Source organism: Bufo bufo, unplaced genomic scaffold, assembly GCF_905171765.1.
Source record: "Bufo bufo unplaced genomic scaffold, aBufBuf1.1, whole genome shotgun sequence".
Lineage (NCBI taxonomy): Eukaryota > Metazoa > Chordata > Amphibia > Anura > Bufonidae > Bufo > Bufo bufo.
This window is the reverse complement of record NW_024400313.1, coordinates 18,293-37,479: the sequence shown is the minus strand read 5'-3', so window position 1 is coordinate 37,479 and position 19,187 is coordinate 18,293. Positions and strand designations below refer to the sequence as shown.

Below are 19,187 nucleotides of genomic sequence, written 5' to 3'. Positions count from 1 at the left end.
TTGAAGGCTAGTGTCTGTATAGGGGTAGGGTGATTGTCCACTCACCAATCAGCATGCTAGAAGCAAGCATGACAGCATCTTTGGAACAAATGTGCTGTGATGGCCGAGTGGTTAAGGCGTTGGACTTGAAATCCAATGGGGTTTCCCTGCACAGGTTCAAATCCTGTTCACAGCGTTGTCTATCTCTGTTTACCCTTTAATAAAACGGGGAGGCATTGTCAAGCTTATGCTTGGCACCTTGGCTCCTGGGAGCATATGAGTCTCCTATACTGATTCTAACTTCACGTCTTGTCGTTCCAATTTTCAGTATTCTGTGAGCTGGTTACATGCGAAGCAAATAGCTATGTCTTTTTTTCATTGTGAAATACAATAGCTTGCACCTCAATAGAAATCTAATCGCAATGAAGAGTGGAGTATTGTGTAAAAACAAGCAATTTAACGAAAGTAAGAGAACACAAGAATTCAAAAAGATAGGTCCCACCGAGATTTGAACTCGGATCGCTGGATTCAGAGTCCAGAGTGCTAACCATTACACCATGGAACCCTCCACAAGAACTTGTTGATGATGGCTATCCGCAGCTTGTCAAATTGAACGTTGTTAGGGCCTACTTAGAGGAGACCGAAAAAAAATTCTATTTACTCTTAGCACATAGGCTAATGTACTAGAATACAATTCAATCCAGTGACTCAAGTTGACATCTCCTCTAATTGGAGAAGTTAACTTTCCATCTTTTCTTCTTCATCAGGCCCAGGCTGCCATGATAACTTCTCCTGACCATGACAAATCTCTGCAGAGTTTGCGGAGTAGACATCTTTAGCACCTTGCTTTTCCAGCTCCCTCTTTTACTATTCTACACCCTCTCCTCACACTTCAGACCCTGCCTCCCCTTTAAAAGTACTTTCCACTCCTTTACCTATCACCATGCCTGTAGCTGCCCCAGATGCCCACATTCCTGTACTTGCTATGTTGTAAAGTACTCCCCCAAATACTGTACTCCACTCCAGAAATAATAGTGTCTTAACTATAGTTACTCCAAAAGTATTAGTTTTATACAGTGCCCCAGAAGGTTTTCCACACATGAATCTTTCCATTGTGTGCCCTACACAGTAATTTTGTCCCCTTAGTGGCATGAAGACAGTAATAGTGTCCTCTAAATGCCTCCACATAGGTGTCTAGGAAAACTTGAGTGCCTTTCCCTGTAAAGCTTTAAACGAGCCCCAATTAGCTACGTAAACACTAATTGGTATTATGGCAGGTTCTATGTATGTACTATTGCTAATGCTATGTATGTTCCATAGCTGGGACTGTTAGCGCTTTTATTTTATACAATTGGTAACTAGGAGATTCCTTCCAACAAATTGGCTACTCTTACTGGGTAGACGTAAATTATGTAGCCTAAACCAAGCCCCCTCCGCCTTAACTTCCTGGCTCAGCTGCACTAGAATCAGAGGGGGAGAAAACATGGCTGCAGCCCAAGAAAAGAATATAGCGATTTTCTATTTAATTTGTCATGGTCTACAGTTGTGATATAAGATAAAAGAAGAAAATAAAAAAAGGAGATTATGTTAGGTTTTGTTGGTTGTTATTTTTTGGGTTTGGAGTCTGTGCTGAGTGTTACTTTAATTGATTAGTAAATTGAGACCTGGTGCAAGACCTCCTTTACCTTTTGTCACTTATCGTAGGAAGATTAACTGAGGCTCTTGGTACCACTTACGAAAGTAATATTTATGTGGCTTTCATTTTAAAGTTTGTCCAATCTCTAGATATTGACTGTCCAATGCAAAAAACGGTGTGGTCTTGCACAAGGAAAGGGGTTTTTGCTCCTTGAAGGCTAGTGTCTGTATAGGGGTAGGGTGATTGTCCACTCACCAATCAGCATGCTAGAAGCAAGCATGACAGCATCTTTGGAACAAATGTGCTGTGATGGCCGAGTGGTTAAGGCGTTGGACTTGAAATCCAATGGGGTTTCCCCGCACAGGTTCAAATCCTGTTCACAGCGTTGTCTATCTCTGTTTACCCTTTAATAAAACGGGGAGGCATTGTCAAGCTTATGCTTGGCACCTTGGCTCCTGGGAGCATATGAGTCTCCTATACTGATTCTAACTTCACGTCTTGTCGTTCCAATTTTCAGTATTCTGTGAGCTGGTTACATGCGAAGCAAATAGCTATGTCTTTTTTTCATTGTGAAATACAATAGCTTGCACCTCAATAGAAATCTAATCGCAATGAAGAGTGGAGTATTGTGTAAAAACAAGCAATTTAACGAAAGTAAGAGAACACAAGAATTCAAAAAGATAGGTCCCACCGAGATTTGAACTCGGATCGCTGGATTCAGAGTCCAGAGTGCTAACCATTACACCATGGAACCCTCCACAAGAACTTGTTGATGATGGCTATCCGCAGCTTGTCAAATTGAACGTTGTTAGGGCCTACTTAGAGGAGACCGAAAAAAAATTCTATTTACTCTTAGCACATAGGCTAATGTACTAGAATACAATTCAATCCAGTGACTCAAGTTGACATCTCCTCTAATTGGAGAAGTTAACTTTCCATCTTTTCTTCTTCATCAGGCCCAGGCTGCCATGATAACTTCTCCTGACCATGACAAATCTCTGCAGAGTTTGCGGAGTAGACATCTTTAGCACCTTGCTTTTCCAGCTCCCTCTTTTACTATTCTACACCCTCTCCTCACACTTCAGACCCTGCCTCCCCTTTAAAAGTACTTTCCACTCCTTTACCTATCACCATGCCTGTAGCTGCCCCAGATGCCCACATTCCTGTACTTGCTATGTTGTAAAGTACTCCCCCAAATACTGTACTCCACTCCAGAAATAATAGTGTCTTAACTATAGTTACTCCAAAAGTATTAGTTTTATACAGTGCCCCAGAAGGTTTTCCACACATGAATCTTTCCATTGTGTGCCCTACACAGTAATTTTGTCCCCTTAGTGGCATGAAGACAGTAATAGTGTCCTCTAAATGCCTCCACATAGGTGTCTAGGAAAACTTGAGTGCCTTTCCCTGTAAAGCTTTAAACGAGCCCCAATTAGCTACGTAAACACTAATTGGTATTATGGCAGGTTCTATGTATGTACTATTGCTAATGCTATGTATGTTCCATAGCTGGGACTGTTAGCGCTTTTATTTTATACAATTGGTAACTAGGAGATTCCTTCCAACAAATTGGCTACTCTTACTGGGTAGACGTAAATTATGTAGCCTAAACCAAGCCCCCTCCGCCTTAACTTCCTGGCTCAGCTGCACTAGAATCAGAGGGGGAGAAAACATGGCTGCAGCCCAAGAAAAGAATATAGCGATTTTCTATTTAATTTGTCATGGTCTACAGTTGTGATATAAGATAAAAGAAGAAAATAAAAAAAGGAGATTATGTTAGGTTTTGTTGGTTGTTATTTTTTGGGTTTGGAGTCTGTGCTGAGTGTTACTTTAATTGATTAGTAAATTGAGACCTGGTGCAAGACCTCCTTTACCTTTTGTCACTTATCGTAGGAAGATTAACTGAGGCTCTTGGTACCACTTACGAAAGTAATATTTATGTGGCTTTCATTTTAAAGTTTGTCCAATCTCTAGATATTGACTGTCCAATGCAAAAAACGGTGTGGTCTTGCACAAGGAAAGGGGTTTTTGCTCCTTGAAGGCTAGTGTCTGTATAGGGGTAGGGTGATTGTCCACTCACCAATCAGCATGCTAGAAGCAAGCATGACAGCATCTTTGGAACAAATGTGCTGTGATGGCTGAGTGGTTAAGGCGTTGGACTTGAAATCCAATGGGGTTTCCCTGCACAGGTTCAAATCCTGTTCACAGCGTTGTCTATCTCTGTTTACCCTTTAATAAAACGGGGAGGCATTGTCAAGCTTATGCTTGGCACCTTGGCTCCTGGGAGCATATGAGTCTCCTATACTGATTCTAACTTCACGTCTTGTCGTTCCAATTTTCAGTATTCTGTGAGCTGGTTACATGCGAAGCAAATAGCTATGTCTTTTTTTCATTGTGAAATACAATAGCTTGCACCTCAATAGAAATCTAATCGCAATGAAGAGTGGAGTATTGTGTAAAAACAAGCAATTTAACGAAAGTAAGAGAACACAAGAATTCAAAAAGATAGGTCCCACCGAGATTTGAACTCGGATCGCTGGATTCAGAGTCCAGAGTGCTAACCATTACACCATGGAACCCTCCACAAGAACTTGTTGATGATGGCTATCCGCAGCTTGTCAAATTGAACGTTGTTAGGGCCTACTTAGAGGAGACCGAAAAAAAATTCTATTTACTCTTAGCACATAGGCTAATGTACTAGAATACAATTCAATCCAGTGACTCAAGTTGACATCTCCTCTAATTGGAGAAGTTAACTTTCCATCTTTTCTTCTTCATCAGGCCCAGGCTGCCATGATAACTTCTCCTGACCATGACAAATCTCTGCAGAGTTTGCGGAGTAGACATCTTTAGCACCTTGCTTTTCCAGCTCCCTCTTTTACTATTCTACACCCTCTCCTCACACTTCAGACCCTGCCTCCCCTTTAAAAGTACTTTCCACTCCTTTACCTATCACCATGCCTGTAGCTGCCCCAGATGCCCACATTCCTGTACTTGCTATGTTGTAAAGTACTCCCCCAAATACTGTACTCCACTCCAGAAATAATAGTGTCTTAACTATAGTTACTCCAAAAGTATTAGTTTTATACAGTGCCCCAGAAGGTTTTCCACACATGAATCTTTCCATTGTGTGCCCTACACAGTAATTTTGTCCCCTTAGTGGCATGAAGACAGTAATAGTGTCCTCTAAATGCCTCCACATAGGTGTCTAGGAAAACTTGAGTGCCTTTCCCTGTAAAGCTTTAAACGAGCCCCAATTAGCTACGTAAACACTAATTGGTATTATGGCAGGTTCTATGTATGTACTATTGCTAATGCTATGTATGTTCCATAGCTGGGACTGTTAGCGCTTTTATTTTATACAATTGGTAACTAGGAGATTCCTTCCAACAAATTGGCTACTCTTACTGGGTAGACGTAAATTATGTAGCCTAAACCAAGCCCCCTCCGCCTTAACTTCCTGGCTCAGCTGCACTAGAATCAGAGGGGGAGAAAACATGGCTGCAGCCCAAGAAAAGAATATAGCGATTTTCTATTTAATTTGTCATGGTCTACAGTTGTGATATAAGATAAAAGAAGAAAATAAAAAAAGGAGATTATGTTAGGTTTTGTTGGTTGTTATTTTTTGGGTTTGGAGTCTGTGCTGAGTGTTACTTTAATTGATTAGTAAATTGAGACCTGGTGCAAGACCTCCTTTACCTTTTGTCACTTATCGTAGGAAGATTAACTGAGGCTCTTGGTACCACTTACGAAAGTAATATTTATGTGGCTTTCATTTTAAAGTTTGTCCAATCTCTAGATATTGACTGTCCAATGCAAAAAACGGTGTGGTCTTGCACAAGGAAAGGGGTTTTTGCTCCTTGAAGGCTAGTGTCTGTATAGGGGTAGGGTGATTGTCCACTCACCAATCAGCATGCTAGAAGCAAGCATGACAGCATCTTTGGAGCAAATGTGCTGTGATGGCCGAGTGGTTAAGGCGTTGGACTTGAAATCCAATGGGGTTTCCCCGCACAGGTTCAAATCCTGTTCACAGCGTTGTCTATCTCTGTTTACCCTTTAATAAAACGGGGAGGCATTGTCAAGCTTATGCTTGGCACCTTGGCTCCTGGGAGCATATGAGTCTCCTATACTGATTCTAACTTCACGTCTTGTCGTTCCAATTTTCTGTATTCTGTGAGCTGGTTACATGCGAAGCAAATAGCTATGTCTTTTTTTCATTGTGAAATACAATAGCTTGCACCTCAATAGAAATCTAATCGCAATGAAGAGTGGAGTATTGTGTAAAAACAAGCAATTTAACGAAAGTAAGAGAACACAAGAATTCAAAAAGATAGGTCCCACCGAGATTTGAACTCGGATCGCTGGATTCAGAGTCCAGAGTGCTAACCATTACACCATGGAACCCTCCACAAGAACTTGTTGATGATGGCTATCCGCAGCTTGTCAAATTGAACGTTGTTAGGGCCTACTTAGAGGAGACCGAAAAAAAATTCTATTTACTCTTAGCACATAGGCTAATGTACTAGAATACAATTCAATCCAGTGACTCAAGTTGACATCTCCTCTAATTGGAGAAGTTAACTTTCCATCTTTTCTTCTTCATCAGGCCCAGGCTGCCATGATAACTTCTCCTGACCATGACAAATCTCTGCAGAGTTTGCGGAGTAGACATCTTTAGCACCTTGCTTTTCCAGCTCCCTCTTTTACTATTCTACACCCTCTCCTCACACTTCAGACCCTGCCTCCCCTTTAAAAGTACTTTCCACTCCTTTACCTATCACCATGCCTGTAGCTGCCCCAGATGCCCACATTCCTGTACTTGCTATGTTGTAAAGTACTCCCCCAAATACTGTACTCCACTCCAGAAATAATAGTGTCTTAACTATAGTTACTCCAAAAGTATTAGTTTTATACAGTGCCCCAGAAGGTTTTCCACACATGAATCTTTCCATTGTGTGCCCTACACAGTAATTTTGTCCCCTTAGTGGCATGAAGACAGTAATAGTGTCCTCTAAATGCCTCCACATAGGTGTCTAGGAAAACTTGAGTGCCTTTCCCTGTAAAGCTTTAAACGAGCCCCAATTAGCTACGTAAACACTAATTGGTATTATGGCAGGTTCTATGTATGTACTATTGCTAATGCTATGTATGTTCCATAGCTGGGACTGTTAGCGCTTTTATTTTATACAATTGGTAACTAGGAGATTCCTTCCAACAAATTGGCTACTCTTACTGGGTAGACGTAAATTATGTAGCCTAAACCAAGCCCCCTCCGCCTTAACTTCCTGGCTCAGCTGCACTACACTGCGTGCAGAATTATTAGGCAAATGAGTATTTTGACCACATCATCCTCTTTATGCATGTTGTCTTACTCCAAGCTGTATAGGCTCGAAAGCCTACTACCAATTAAGCATATTAGGTGATGTGCATCTCTGTAATGAGAAGGGGTGTGGTCTAATGACATCAACACCCTATATCAGGTGTGCATAATTATTAGGCAAATTCCTTTCCTTTGGCAAAATGGGTCAAAAGAAGGACTTGACAGGCTCAGAAAAGTCAAAAATAGTGAGATATCTTGCAGAGGGATGCAGCACTCTTAAAATTGCAAAGCTTCTGAAGCGTGATCACTGAACAATCAAGCGTTTCATTCAAAATAGTCAACAGGGTCGCAAAATGCGTGTGGAAAAACCAAGGCGCAAAATAACTGCCCATGAACTGAGAAAAGTCAAGCGTGCAGCTGCCAAGATGCCACTTGCCACCAGTTTGGCCATATTTCAGAGCTGCAACATCACTGGAGTGCCCAAAAGCACAAGGTGTGCAATACTCAGAGACATGGCCAAGGTAAGAAAGGCTGAAAGACGACCACCACTGAACAAGACACACAAGCTGAAACGTCAAGACTGGGCCAAGAAATATCTCAAGACTGATTTTTCTAAGGTTTTATGGACTGATGAAATGAGAGTGAGTCTTGATGGGCCAGAGGAATGGGCCCGTGGCTGGATTAGTAAAGGGCAGAGAGCTCCAGTCCGACTCAGACGCCAGCAAGGTGGAGGTGGAGTACTGGTTTGGGCTGGTATCATCAAAGATGAACTTGTGGGGCCTTTTCGGGTTGAGGATGGAGTCAAACTCAACTCCCAGTCCTACTGCCAGTTTCTGGAAGACACCTTCTTCAAGCAGTGGTACAGGAAGAAGTCTGCATCCTTCAAGAAAAACATGATTTTCATGCAGGACAATGCTCCATCACACGCGTCCAAGTACTCCACAGCGTGGCTGGCAAGAAAGGGTATAAAAGAAGAAAATCTAATGACATGGCCTCCTTGTTCACCTGATCTGAGAACCTGTGGTCCATCATCAAATGTGAGATTTACAAGGAGGGAAAACAGTACACCTCTCTGAACAGTGTCTGGGAGGCTGTGGTTGCTGCTGCACGCAATGTTGATGGTGAACAGATCAAAACACTGACAGAATCCATGGATGGCAGGCTTTTGAGTGTCCTTGCAAAGAAAGGTGGCTATATTGGTCACTGATTTGTTTTTGTTTTGTTTTTGAATGTCAGAAATGTATATTTGTGAATGTTGAGATGTTATATTGGTTTCACTGGTAAAAATAAATAATTGAAATGGGTATATATTTGTTTTTTGTTAAGTTGCCTAATAATTATGCACAGTAATAGTCACCTGCCCACACAGATATCCCCCTAAAATAGCTAAAACTAAAAACAAACTAAAAACAACTTCCAAAAATATTCAGCTTTGATATTAATGAGTTTTTTGGGTTCATTGAGAACACGGTTGTTGTTCAATAATAAAATTAATCCTCAAAAATACAACTTGCCTAATAATTCTGCACTCCCTGTAGAATCAGAGGGGGAGAAAACATGGCTGCAGCCCAAGAAAAGAATATAGCGATTTTCTATTTAATTTGTCATGGTCTACAGTTGTGATATAAGATAAAAGAAGAAAATAAAAAAAGGAGATTATGTTAGGTTTTGTTGGTTGTTATTTTTTGGGTTTGGAGTCTGTGCTGAGTGTTACTTTAATTGATTAGTAAATTGAGACCTGGTGCAAGACCTCCTTTACCTTTTGTCACTTATCGTAGGAAGATTAACTGAGGCTCTTGGTACCACTTACGAAAGTAATATTTATGTGGCTTTCATTTTAAAGTTTGTCCAATCTCTAGATATTGACTGTCCAATGCAAAAAACGGTGTGGTCTTGCACAAGGAAAGGGGTTTTTGCTCCTTGAAGGCTAGTGTCTGTATAGGGGTAGGGTGATTGTCCACTCACCAATCAGCATGCTAGAAGCAAGCATGACAGCATCTTTGGAGCAAATGTGCTGTGATGGCCGAGTGGTTAAGGCGTTGGACTTGAAATCCAATGGGGTTTCCCCGCACAGGTTCAAATCCTGTTCACAGCGTTGTCTATCTCTGTTTACCCTTTAATAAAACGGGGAGGCATTGTCAAGCTTATGCTTGGCACCTTGGCTCCTGGGAGCATATGAGTCTCCTATACTGATTCTAACTTCACGTCTTGTCGTTCCAATTTTCAGTATTCTGTGAGCTGGTTACATGCGAAGCAAATAGCTATGTCTTTTTTTCATTGTGAAATACAATAGCTTGCACCTCAATAGAAATCTAATCGCAATGAAGAGTGGAGTATTGTGTAAAAACAAGCAATTTAACGAAAGTAAGAGAACACAAGAATTCAAAAAGATAGGTCCCACCGAGATTTGAACTCGGATCGCTGGATTCAGAGTCCAGAGTGCTAACCATTACACCATGGAACCCTCCACAAGAACTTGTTGATGATGGCTATCCGCAGCTTGTCAAATTGAACGTTGTTAGGGCCTACTTAGAGGAGACCGAAAAAAAATTCTATTTACTCTTAGCACATAGGCTAATGTACTAGAATACAATTCAATCCAGTGACTCAAGTTGACATCTCCTCTAATTGGAGAAGTTAACTTTCCATCTTTTCTTCTTCATCAGGCCCAGGCTGCCATGATAACTTCTCCTGACCATGACAAATCTCTGCAGAGTTTGCGGAGTAGACATCTTTAGCACCTTGCTTTTCCAGCTCCCTCTTTTACTATTCTACACCCTCTCCTCACACTTCAGACCCTGCCTCCCCTTTAAAAGTACTTTCCACTCCTTTACCTATCACCATGCCTGTAGCTGCCCCAGATGCCCACATTCCTGTACTTGCTATGTTGTAAAGTACTCCCCCAAATACTGTACTCCACTCCAGAAATAATAGTGTCTTAACTATAGTTACTCCAAAAGTATTAGTTTTATACAGTGCCCCAGAAGGTTTTCCACACATGAATCTTTCCATTGTGTGCCCTACACAGTAATTTTGTCCCCTTAGTGGCATGAAGACAGTAATAGTGTCCTCTAAATGCCTCCACATAGGTGTCTAGGAAAACTTGAGTGCCTTTCCCTGTAAAGCTTTAAACGAGCCCCAATTAGCTACGTAAACACTAATTGGTATTATGGCAGGTTCTATGTATGTACTATTGCTAATGCTATGTATGTTCCATAGCTGGGACTGTTAGCGCTTTTATTTTATACAATTGGTAACTAGGAGATTCCTTCCAACAAATTGGCTACTCTTACTGGGTAGACGTAAATTATGTAGCCTAAACCAAGCCCCCTCCGCCTTAACTTCCTGGCTCAGCTGCACTAGAATCAGAGGGGGAGAAAACATGGCTGCAGCCCAAGAAAAGAATATAGCGATTTTCTATTTAATTTGTCATGGTCTACAGTTGTGATATAAGATAAAAGAAGAAAATAAAAAAAGGAGATTATGTTAGGTTTTGTTGGTTGTTATTTTTTGGGTTTGGAGTCTGTGCTGAGTGTTACTTTAATTGATTAGTAAATTGAGACCTGGTGCAAGACCTCCTTTACCTTTTGTCACTTATCGTAGGAAGATTAACTGAGGCTCTTGGTACCACTTACGAAAGTAATATTTATGTGGCTTTCATTTTAAAGTTTGTCCAATCTCTAGATATTGACTGTCCAATGCAAAAAACGGTGTGGTCTTGCACAAGGAAAGGGGTTTTTGCTCCTTGAAGGCTAGTGTCTGTATAGGGGTAGGGTGATTGTCCACTCACCAATCAGCATGCTAGAAGCAAGCATGACAGCATCTTTGGAACAAATGTGCTGTGATGGCCGAGTGGTTAAGGCGTTGGACTTGAAATCCAATGGGGTTTCCCCGCACAGGTTCAAATCCTGTTCACAGTGTTGTCTATCTCTGTTTACCCTTTAATAAAACGGGGAGGCATTGTCAAGCTTATGCTTGGCACCTTGGCTCCTGGGAGCATATGAGTCTCCTATACTGATTCTAACTTCACGTCTTGTCGTTCCAATTTTCAGTATTCTGTGAGCTGGTTACATGCGAAGCAAATAGCTATGTCTTTTTTTCATTGTGAAATACAATAGCTTGCACCTCAATAGAAATCTAATCGCAATGAAGAGTGGAGTATTGTGTAAAAACAAGCAATTTAACGAAAGTAAGAGAACACAAGAATTCAAAAAGATAGGTCCCACCGAGATTTGAACTCGGATCGCTGGATTCAGAGTCCAGAGTGCTAACCATTACACCATGGAACCCTCCACAAGAACTTGTTGATGATGGCTATCCGCAGCTTGTCAAATTGAACGTTGTTAGGGCCTACTTAGAGGAGACCGAAAAAAAATTCTATTTACTCTTAGCACATAGGCTAATGTACTAGAATACAATTCAATCCAGTGACTCAAGTTGACATCTCCTCTAATTGGAGAAGTTAACTTTCCATCTTTTCTTCTTCATCAGGCCCAGGCTGCCATGATAACTTCTCCTGACCATGACAAATCTCTGCAGAGTTTGCGGAGTAGACATCTTTAGCACCTTGCTTTTCCAGCTCCCTCTTTTACTATTCTACACCCTCTCCTCACACTTCAGACCCTGCCTCCCCTTTAAAAGTACTTTCCACTCCTTTACCTATCACCATGCCTGTAGCTGCCCCAGATGCCCACATTCCTGTACTTGCTATGTTGTAAAGTACTCCCCCAAATACTGTACTCCACTCCAGAAATAATAGTGTCTTAACTATAGTTACTCCAAAAGTATTAGTTTTATACAGTGCCCCAGAAGGTTTTCCACACATGAATCTTTCCATTGTGTGCCCTACACAGTAATTTTGTCCCCTTAGTGGCATGAAGACAGTAATAGTGTCCTCTAAATGCCTCCACATAGGTGTCTAGGAAAACTTGAGTGCCTTTCCCTGTAAAGCTTTAAACGAGCCCCAATTAGCTACGTAAACACTAATTGGTATTATGGCAGGTTCTATGTATGTACTATTGCTAATGCTATGTATGTTCCATAGCTGGGACTGTTAGCGCTTTTATTTTATACAATTGGTAACTAGGAGATTCCTTCCAACAAATTGGCTACTCTTACTGGGTAGACGTAAATTATGTAGCCTAAACCAAGCCCCCTCCGCCTTAACTTCCTGGCTCAGCTGCACTAGAATCAGAGGGGGAGAAAACATGGCTGCAGCCCAAGAAAAGAATATAGCGATTTTCTATTTAATTTGTCATGGTCTACAGTTGTGATATAAGATAAAAGAAGAAAATAAAAAAAGGAGATTATGTTAGGTTTTGTTGGTTGTTATTTTTTGGGTTTGGAGTCTGTGCTGAGTGTTACTTTAATTGATTAGTAAATTGAGACCTGGTGCAAGACCTCCTTTACCTTTTGTCACTTATCGTAGGAAGATTAACTGAGGCTCTTGGTACCACTTACGAAAGTAATATTTATGTGGCTTTCATTTTAAAGTTTGTCCAATCTCTAGATATTGACTGTCCAATGCAAAAAACGGTGTGGTCTTGCACAAGGAAAGGGGTTTTTGCTCCTTGAAGGCTAGTGTCTGTATAGGGGTAGGGTGATTGTCCACTCACCAATCAGCATGCTAGAAGCAAGCATGACAGCATCTTTGGAACAAATGTGCTGTGATGGCCGAGTGGTTAAGGCGTTGGACTTGAAATCCAATGGGGTTTCCCCGCACAGGTTCAAATCCTGTTCACAGCGTTGTCTATCTCTGTTTACCCTTTAATAAAACGGGGAGGCATTGTCAAGCTTATGCTTGGCACCTTGGCTCCTGGGAGCATATGAGTCTCCTATACTGATTCTAACTTCACGTCTTGTCGTTCCAATTTTCAGTATTCTGTGAGCTGGTTACATGCGAAGCAAATAGCTATGTCTTTTTTTCATTGTGAAATACAATAGCTTGCACCTCAATAGAAATCTAATCGCAATGAAGAGTGGAGTATTGTGTAAAAACAAGCAATTTAACGAAAGTAAGAGAACACAAGAATTCAAAAAGATAGGTCCCACCGAGATTTGAACTCGGATCGCTGGATTCAGAGTCCAGAGTGCTAACCATTACACCATGGAACCCTCCACAAGAACTTGTTGATGATGGCTATCCGCAGCTTGTCAAATTGAACGTTGTTAGGGCCTACTTAGAGGAGACCGAAAAAAAATTCTATTTACTCTTAGCACATAGGCTAATGTACTAGAATACAATTCAATCCAGTGACTCAAGTTGACATCTCCTCTAATTGGAGAAGTTAACTTTCCATCTTTTCTTCTTCATCAGGCCCAGGCTGCCATGATAACTTCTCCTGACCATGACAAATCTCTGCAGAGTTTGCGGAGTAGACATCTTTAGCACCTTGCTTTTCCAGCTCCCTCTTTTACTATTCTACACCCTCTCCTCACACTTCAGACCCTGCCTCCCCTTTAAAAGTACTTTCCACTCCTTTACCTATCACCATGCCTGTAGCTGCCCCAGATGCCCACATTCCTGTACTTGCTATGTTGTAAAGTACTCCCCCAAATACTGTACTCCACTCCAGAAATAATAGTGTCTTAACTATAGTTACTCCAAAAGTATTAGTTTTATACAGTGCCCCAGAAGGTTTTCCACACATGAATCTTTCCATTGTGTGCCCTACACAGTAATTTTGTCCCCTTAGTGGCATGAAGACAGTAATAGTGTCCTCTAAATGCCTCCACATAGGTGTCTAGGAAAACTTGAGTGCCTTTCCCTGTAAAGCTTTAAACGAGCCCCAATTAGCTACGTAAACACTAATTGGTATTATGGCAGGTTCTATGTATGTACTATTGCTAATGCTATGTATGTTCCATAGCTGGGACTGTTAGCGCTTTTATTTTATACAATTGGTAACTAGGAGATTCCTTCCAACAAATTGGCTACTCTTACTGGGTAGACGTAAATTATGTAGCCTAAACCAAGCCCCCTCCGCCTTAACTTCCTGGCTCAGCTGCACTAGAATCAGAGGGGGAGAAAACATGGCTGCAGCCCAAGAAAAGAATATAGCGATTTTCTATTTAATTTGTCATGGTCTACAGTTGTGATATAAGATAAAAGAAGAAAATAAAAAAAGGAGATTATGTTAGGTTTTGTTGGTTGTTATTTTTTGGGTTTGGAGTCTGTGCTGAGTGTTACTTTAATTGATTAGTAAATTGAGACCTGGTGCAAGACCTCCTTTACCTTTTGTCACTTATCGTAGGAAGATTAACTGAGGCTCTTGGTACCACTTACGAAAGTAATATTTATGTGGCTTTCATTTTAAAGTTTGTCCAATCTCTAGATATTGACTGTCCAATGCAAAAAACGGTGTGGTCTTGCACAAGGAAAGGGGTTTTTGCTCCTTGAAGGCTAGTGTCTGTATAGGGGTAGGGTGATTGTCCACTCACCAATCAGCATGCTAGAAGCAAGCATGACAGCATCTTTGGAACAAATGTGCTGTGATGGCCGAGTGGTTAAGGCGTTGGACTTGAAATCCAATGGGGCTTCCCCGCACAGGTTCAAATCCTGTTCACAGCGTTGTCTATCTCTGTTTACCCTTCAATAAAACGGGGAGGCATTGTCAAGCTTATGCTTGGCACCTTGGCTCCTGGGAGCATATGAGTCTCCTATACTGATTCTAACTTCACGTCTTGTCGTTCCAATTTTCAGTATTCTGTGAGCTGGTTACAAGCGAAGCAAATAGCTATGTCTTTTTTTCATTGTGAAATACAATAGCTTGCACCTCAATAGAAATCTAATCGCAATGAAGAGTGGAGTATTGTGTAAAAACAAGCAATTTAACGAAAGTAAGAGAACACAAGAATTCAAAAAGATAGGTCCCACCGAGATTTGAACTCGGATCGCTGGATTCAGAGTCCAGAGTGCTAACCATTACACCATGGAACCCTCCACAAGAACTTGTTGATGATGGCTATCCGCAGCTTGTCAAATTGAACGTTGTTAGGGCCTACTTAGAGGAGACCGAAAAAAAATTCTATTTACTCTTAGCACATAGGCTAATGTACTAGAATACAATTCAATCCAGTGACTCAAGTTGACATCTCCTCTAATTGGAGAAGTTAACTTTCCATCTTTTCTTCTTCATCAGGCCCAGGCTGCCATGATAACTTCTCCTGACCATGACAAATCTCTGCAGAGTTTGCGGAGTAGACATCTTTAGCACCTTGCTTTTCCAGCTCCCTCTTTTACTATTCTACACCCTCTCCTCACACTTCAGACCCTGCCTCCCCTTTAAAAGTACTTTCCACTCCTTTACCTATCACCATGCCTGTAGCTGCCCCAGATGCCCACATTCCTGTACTTGCTATGTTGTAAAGTACTCCCCCAAATACTGTACTCCACTCCAGAAATAATAGTGTCTTAACTATAGTTACTCCAAAAGTATTAGTTTTATACAGTGCCCCAGAAGGTTTTCCACACATGAATCTTTCCATTGTGTGCCCTACACAGTAATTTTGTCCCCTTAGTGGCATGAAGACAGTAATAGTGTCCTCTAAATGCCTCCACATAGGTGTCTAGGAAAACTTGAGTGCCTTTCCCTGTAAAGCTTTAAACGAGCCCCAATTAGCTACGTAAACACTAATTGGTATTATGGCAGGTTCTATGTATGTACTATTGCTAATGCTATGTATGTTCCATAGCTGGGACTGTTAGCGCTTTTATTTTATACAATTGGTAACTAGGAGATTCCTTCCAACAAATTGGCTACTCTTACTGGGTAGACGTAAATTATGTAGCCTAAACCAAGCCCCCTCCGCCTTAACTTCCTGGCTCAGCTGCACTAGAATCAGAGGGGGAGAAAACATGGCTGCAGCCCAAGAAAAGAATATAGCGATTTTCTATTTAATTTGTCATGGTCTACAGTTGTGATATAAGATAAAAGAAGAAAATAAAAAAAGGAGATTATGTTAGGTTTTGTTGGTTGTTATTTTTTGGGTTTGGAGTCTGTGCTGAGTGTTACTTTAATTGATTAGTAAATTGAGACCTGGTGCAAGACCTCCTTTACCTTTTGTCACTTATCGTAGGAAGATTAACTGAGGCTCTTGGTACCACTTACGAAAGTAATATTTATGTGGCTTTCATTTTAAAGTTTGTCCAATCTCTAGATATTGACTGTCCAATGCAAAAAACGGTGTGGTCTTGCACAAGGAAAGGGGTTTTTGCTCCTTGAAGGCTAGTGTCTGTATAGGGGTAGGGTGATTGTCCACTCACCAATCAGCATGCTAGAAGCAAGCATGACAGCATCTTTGGAACAAATGTGCTGTGATGGCCGAGTGGTTAAGGCGTTGGACTTGAAATCCAATGGGGTTTCCCCGCACAGGTTCAAATCCTGTTCACAGCGTTGTCTATCTCTGTTTACCCTTTAATAAAACGGGGAGGCATTGTCAAGCTTATGCTTGGCACCTTGGCTCCTGGGAGCATATGAGTCTCCTATACTGATTCTAACTTCACGTCTTGTCGTTCCAATTTTCAGTATTCTGTGAGCTGGTTACATGCGAAGCAAATAGCTATGTCTTTTTTTCATTGTGAAATACAATAGCTTGCACCTCAATAGAAATCTAATCGCAATGAAGAGTGGAGTATTGTGTAAAAACAAGCAATTTAACGAAAGTAAGAGAACACAAGAATTCAAAAAGATAGGTCCCACCGAGATTTGAACTCGGATCGCTGGATTCAGAGTCCAGAGTGCTAACCATTACACCATGGAACCCTCCACAAGAACTTGTTGATGATGGCTATCCGCAGCTTGTCAAATTGAACGTTGTTAGGGCCTACTTAGAGGAGACCGAAAAAAAATTCTATTTACTCTTAGCACATAGGCTAATGTACTAGAATACAATTCAATCCAGTGACTCAAGTTGACATCTCCTCTAATTGGAGAAGTTAACTTTCCATCTTTTCTTCTTCATCAGGCCCAGGCTGCCATGATAACTTCTCCTGACCATGACAAATCTCTGCAGAGTTTGCGGAGTAGACATCTTTAGCACCTTGCTTTTCCAGCTCCCTCTTTTACTATTCTACACCCTCTCCTCACACTTCAGACCCTGCCTCCCCTTTAAAAGTACTTTCCACTCCTTTACCTATCACCATGCCTGTAGCTGCCCCAGATGCCCACATTCCTGTACTTGCTATGTTGTAAAGTACTCCCCCAAATACTGTACTCCACTCCAGAAATAATAGTGTCTTAACTATAGTTACTCCAAAAGTATTAGTTTTATACAGTGCCCCAGAAGGTTTTCCACACATGAATCTTTCCATTGTGTGCCCTACACAGTAATTTTGTCCCCTTAGTGGCATGAAGACAGTAATAGTGTCCTCTAAATGCCTCCACATAGGTGTCTAGGAAAACTTGAGTGCCTTTCCCTGTAAAGCTTTAAACGAGCCCCAATTAGCTACGTAAACACTAATTGGTATTATGGCAGGTTCTATGTATGTACTATTGCTAATGCTATGTATGTTCCATAGCTGGGACTGTTAGCGCTTTTATTTTATACAATTGGTAACTAGGAGATTCCTTCCAACAAATTGGCTACTCTTACTGGGTAGACGTAAATTATGTAGCCTAAACCAAGCCCCCTCCGCCTTAACTTCCTGGCTCAGCTGCACTAGAATCAGAGGGGAGAAAACATGGCTGCAGCCCAAGAAAAGAATATAGCGATTTTCTATTTAATTTGTCATGGTCTACAGTAGTCCAGAGTGCTAACCATTACACCATGGAACCCTCCACAAGAACTTGTTGATGATGGCTATCCGCAGCTTGTCAAATTGAACGTTGTTAGGGCCTACTTAGAGGAGACCGAAAAAAAATTCTATTTACTCTTAGCACATAGGCTAATGTACTAGAATACAATTCAATCCAGTGACTCAAGTTGACATCTCCTCTAATTGGAGAAGTTAACTTTCCATCTTTTCTTCTTCATCAGGCCCAGGCTGCCATGATAACTTCTCCTGACCATGACAAATCTCTGCAGAGTTTGCGGAGTAGACATCTTTAGCACCTTGCTTTTCCAGCTCCCTCTTTTACTATTCTACACCCTCTCCTCACACTTCAGACCCTGCCTCCCCTTTAAAAGTACTTTCCACTCCTTTACCTATCACCATGCCTGTAGCTGCCCCAGATGCCCACATTCCTGTACTTGCTATGTTGTAAAGTACTCCCCCAAATACTGTACTCCACTCCAGAAATAATAGTGTCTTAACTATAGTTACTCCAAAAGTATTAGTTTTATACAGTGCCCCAGAAGGTTTTCCACACATGAATCTTTCCATTGTGTGCCCTACACAGTAATTTTGTCCCCTTAGTGGCATGAAGACAGTAATAGTGTCCTCTAAATGCCTCCACATAGGTGTCTAGGAAAACTTGAGTGCCTTTCCCTGTAAAGCTTTAAACGAGCCCCAATTAGCTACGTAAACACTAATTGGTATTATGGCAGGTTCTATGTATGTACTATTGCTAATGCTATGTATGTTCCATAGCTGGGACTGTTAGCGCTTTTATTTTATACAATTGGTAACTAGGAGATTCCTTCCAACAAATTGGCTACTCTTACTGGGTAGACGTAAATTATGTAGCCTAAACCAAGCCCCCTCCGCCTTAACTTCCTGGCTCAGCTGCACTAGAATCAGAGGGGGAGAAAACATGGCTGCAGCCCAAGAAAAGAATATAGCGATTTTCTATTTAATTTGTCATGGTCTACAGTTGTGATATAAGATAAAAGAAGAAAATAAAAAAAGGAGATTATGTTAGGTTTTGTTGGTTGTTATTTTTTGGGTTTGGAGTCTGTGCTGAGTGTTACTTTAATTGATTAGTAAATTGAGACCTGGTGCAAGACCTCCTTTACCTTTTGTCACTTATCGTAGGAAGATTAACTGAGGCTCTTGGTACCACTTACGAAAGTAATATTTATGTGGCTTTCATTTTAAAGTTTGTCCAATCTCTAGATATTGACTGTCCAATGCAAAAAACGGTGTGGTCTTGCACAAGGAAAGGGGTTTTTGCTCCTTGAAGGCTAGTGTCTGTATAGGGGTAGGGTGATTGTCCACTCACCAATCAGCATGCTAGAAGCAAGCATGACAGCATCTTTGGAACAAATGTGCTGTGATGGCCGAGTGGTTAAGGCGTTGGACTTGAAATCCAATGGGGTTTCCCCGCACAGGTTCAAATCCTGTTCACAGCGTTGTCTATCTCTGTTTACCCT

The 19,187-nt window shown here is 41.3% G+C and overlaps 19 non-coding genes across 19 annotated transcripts; 10 read left to right on the top strand and 9 right to left on the bottom strand.

Annotated features, from left to right (window-relative positions):
* Positions 1–93: 93 nt before the first annotated feature.
* TRNAS-UGA lies at positions 94–175 on the top strand. The gene has a single exon. It is a non-coding gene; the product is annotated as a tRNA-Ser (tRNA).
* Positions 176–472: 297 nt separating this feature from the next.
* Positions 473–544, bottom strand: TRNAQ-CUG. The gene has a single exon. It is a non-coding gene; the product is annotated as a tRNA-Gln (tRNA).
* A 1,374-nt stretch (positions 545–1,918) lies between these two features.
* TRNAS-UGA lies at positions 1,919–2,000 on the top strand. The gene has a single exon. It is a non-coding gene; the product is annotated as a tRNA-Ser (tRNA).
* Positions 2,001–2,297: 297 nt separating this feature from the next.
* TRNAQ-CUG lies at positions 2,298–2,369 on the bottom strand. The gene has a single exon. It is a non-coding gene; the product is annotated as a tRNA-Gln (tRNA).
* Positions 2,370–3,743: 1,374 nt separating this feature from the next.
* On the top strand, positions 3,744–3,825 carry TRNAS-UGA. Its single transcript has one exon. It is a non-coding gene; the product is annotated as a tRNA-Ser (tRNA).
* Positions 3,826–4,122: 297 nt separating this feature from the next.
* TRNAQ-CUG lies at positions 4,123–4,194 on the bottom strand. The gene has a single exon. It is a non-coding gene; the product is annotated as a tRNA-Gln (tRNA).
* Positions 4,195–5,568: 1,374 nt separating this feature from the next.
* Positions 5,569–5,650, top strand: TRNAS-UGA. The gene has a single exon. It is a non-coding gene; the product is annotated as a tRNA-Ser (tRNA).
* A 297-nt stretch (positions 5,651–5,947) lies between these two features.
* On the bottom strand, positions 5,948–6,019 carry TRNAQ-CUG. Its single transcript has one exon. It is a non-coding gene; the product is annotated as a tRNA-Gln (tRNA).
* Positions 6,020–8,948: 2,929 nt separating this feature from the next.
* TRNAS-UGA lies at positions 8,949–9,030 on the top strand. The gene has a single exon. It is a non-coding gene; the product is annotated as a tRNA-Ser (tRNA).
* A 297-nt stretch (positions 9,031–9,327) lies between these two features.
* Positions 9,328–9,399, bottom strand: TRNAQ-CUG. The gene has a single exon. It is a non-coding gene; the product is annotated as a tRNA-Gln (tRNA).
* Positions 9,400–10,773: 1,374 nt separating this feature from the next.
* TRNAS-UGA lies at positions 10,774–10,855 on the top strand. Its single transcript has one exon. It is a non-coding gene; the product is annotated as a tRNA-Ser (tRNA).
* Positions 10,856–11,152: 297 nt separating this feature from the next.
* On the bottom strand, positions 11,153–11,224 carry TRNAQ-CUG. The gene has a single exon. It is a non-coding gene; the product is annotated as a tRNA-Gln (tRNA).
* Positions 11,225–12,598: 1,374 nt separating this feature from the next.
* TRNAS-UGA lies at positions 12,599–12,680 on the top strand. The gene has a single exon. It is a non-coding gene; the product is annotated as a tRNA-Ser (tRNA).
* Positions 12,681–12,977: 297 nt separating this feature from the next.
* On the bottom strand, positions 12,978–13,049 carry TRNAQ-CUG. Its single transcript has one exon. It is a non-coding gene; the product is annotated as a tRNA-Gln (tRNA).
* A 1,374-nt stretch (positions 13,050–14,423) lies between these two features.
* TRNAS-UGA lies at positions 14,424–14,505 on the top strand. Its single transcript has one exon. It is a non-coding gene; the product is annotated as a tRNA-Ser (tRNA).
* A 297-nt stretch (positions 14,506–14,802) lies between these two features.
* Positions 14,803–14,874, bottom strand: TRNAQ-CUG. The gene has a single exon. It is a non-coding gene; the product is annotated as a tRNA-Gln (tRNA).
* Positions 14,875–16,248: 1,374 nt separating this feature from the next.
* Positions 16,249–16,330, top strand: TRNAS-UGA. The gene has a single exon. It is a non-coding gene; the product is annotated as a tRNA-Ser (tRNA).
* Positions 16,331–16,627: 297 nt separating this feature from the next.
* Positions 16,628–16,699, bottom strand: TRNAQ-CUG. Its single transcript has one exon. It is a non-coding gene; the product is annotated as a tRNA-Gln (tRNA).
* Positions 16,700–19,084: 2,385 nt separating this feature from the next.
* Positions 19,085–19,166, top strand: TRNAS-UGA. The gene has a single exon. It is a non-coding gene; the product is annotated as a tRNA-Ser (tRNA).
* Positions 19,167–19,187: the final 21 nt, after the last annotated feature.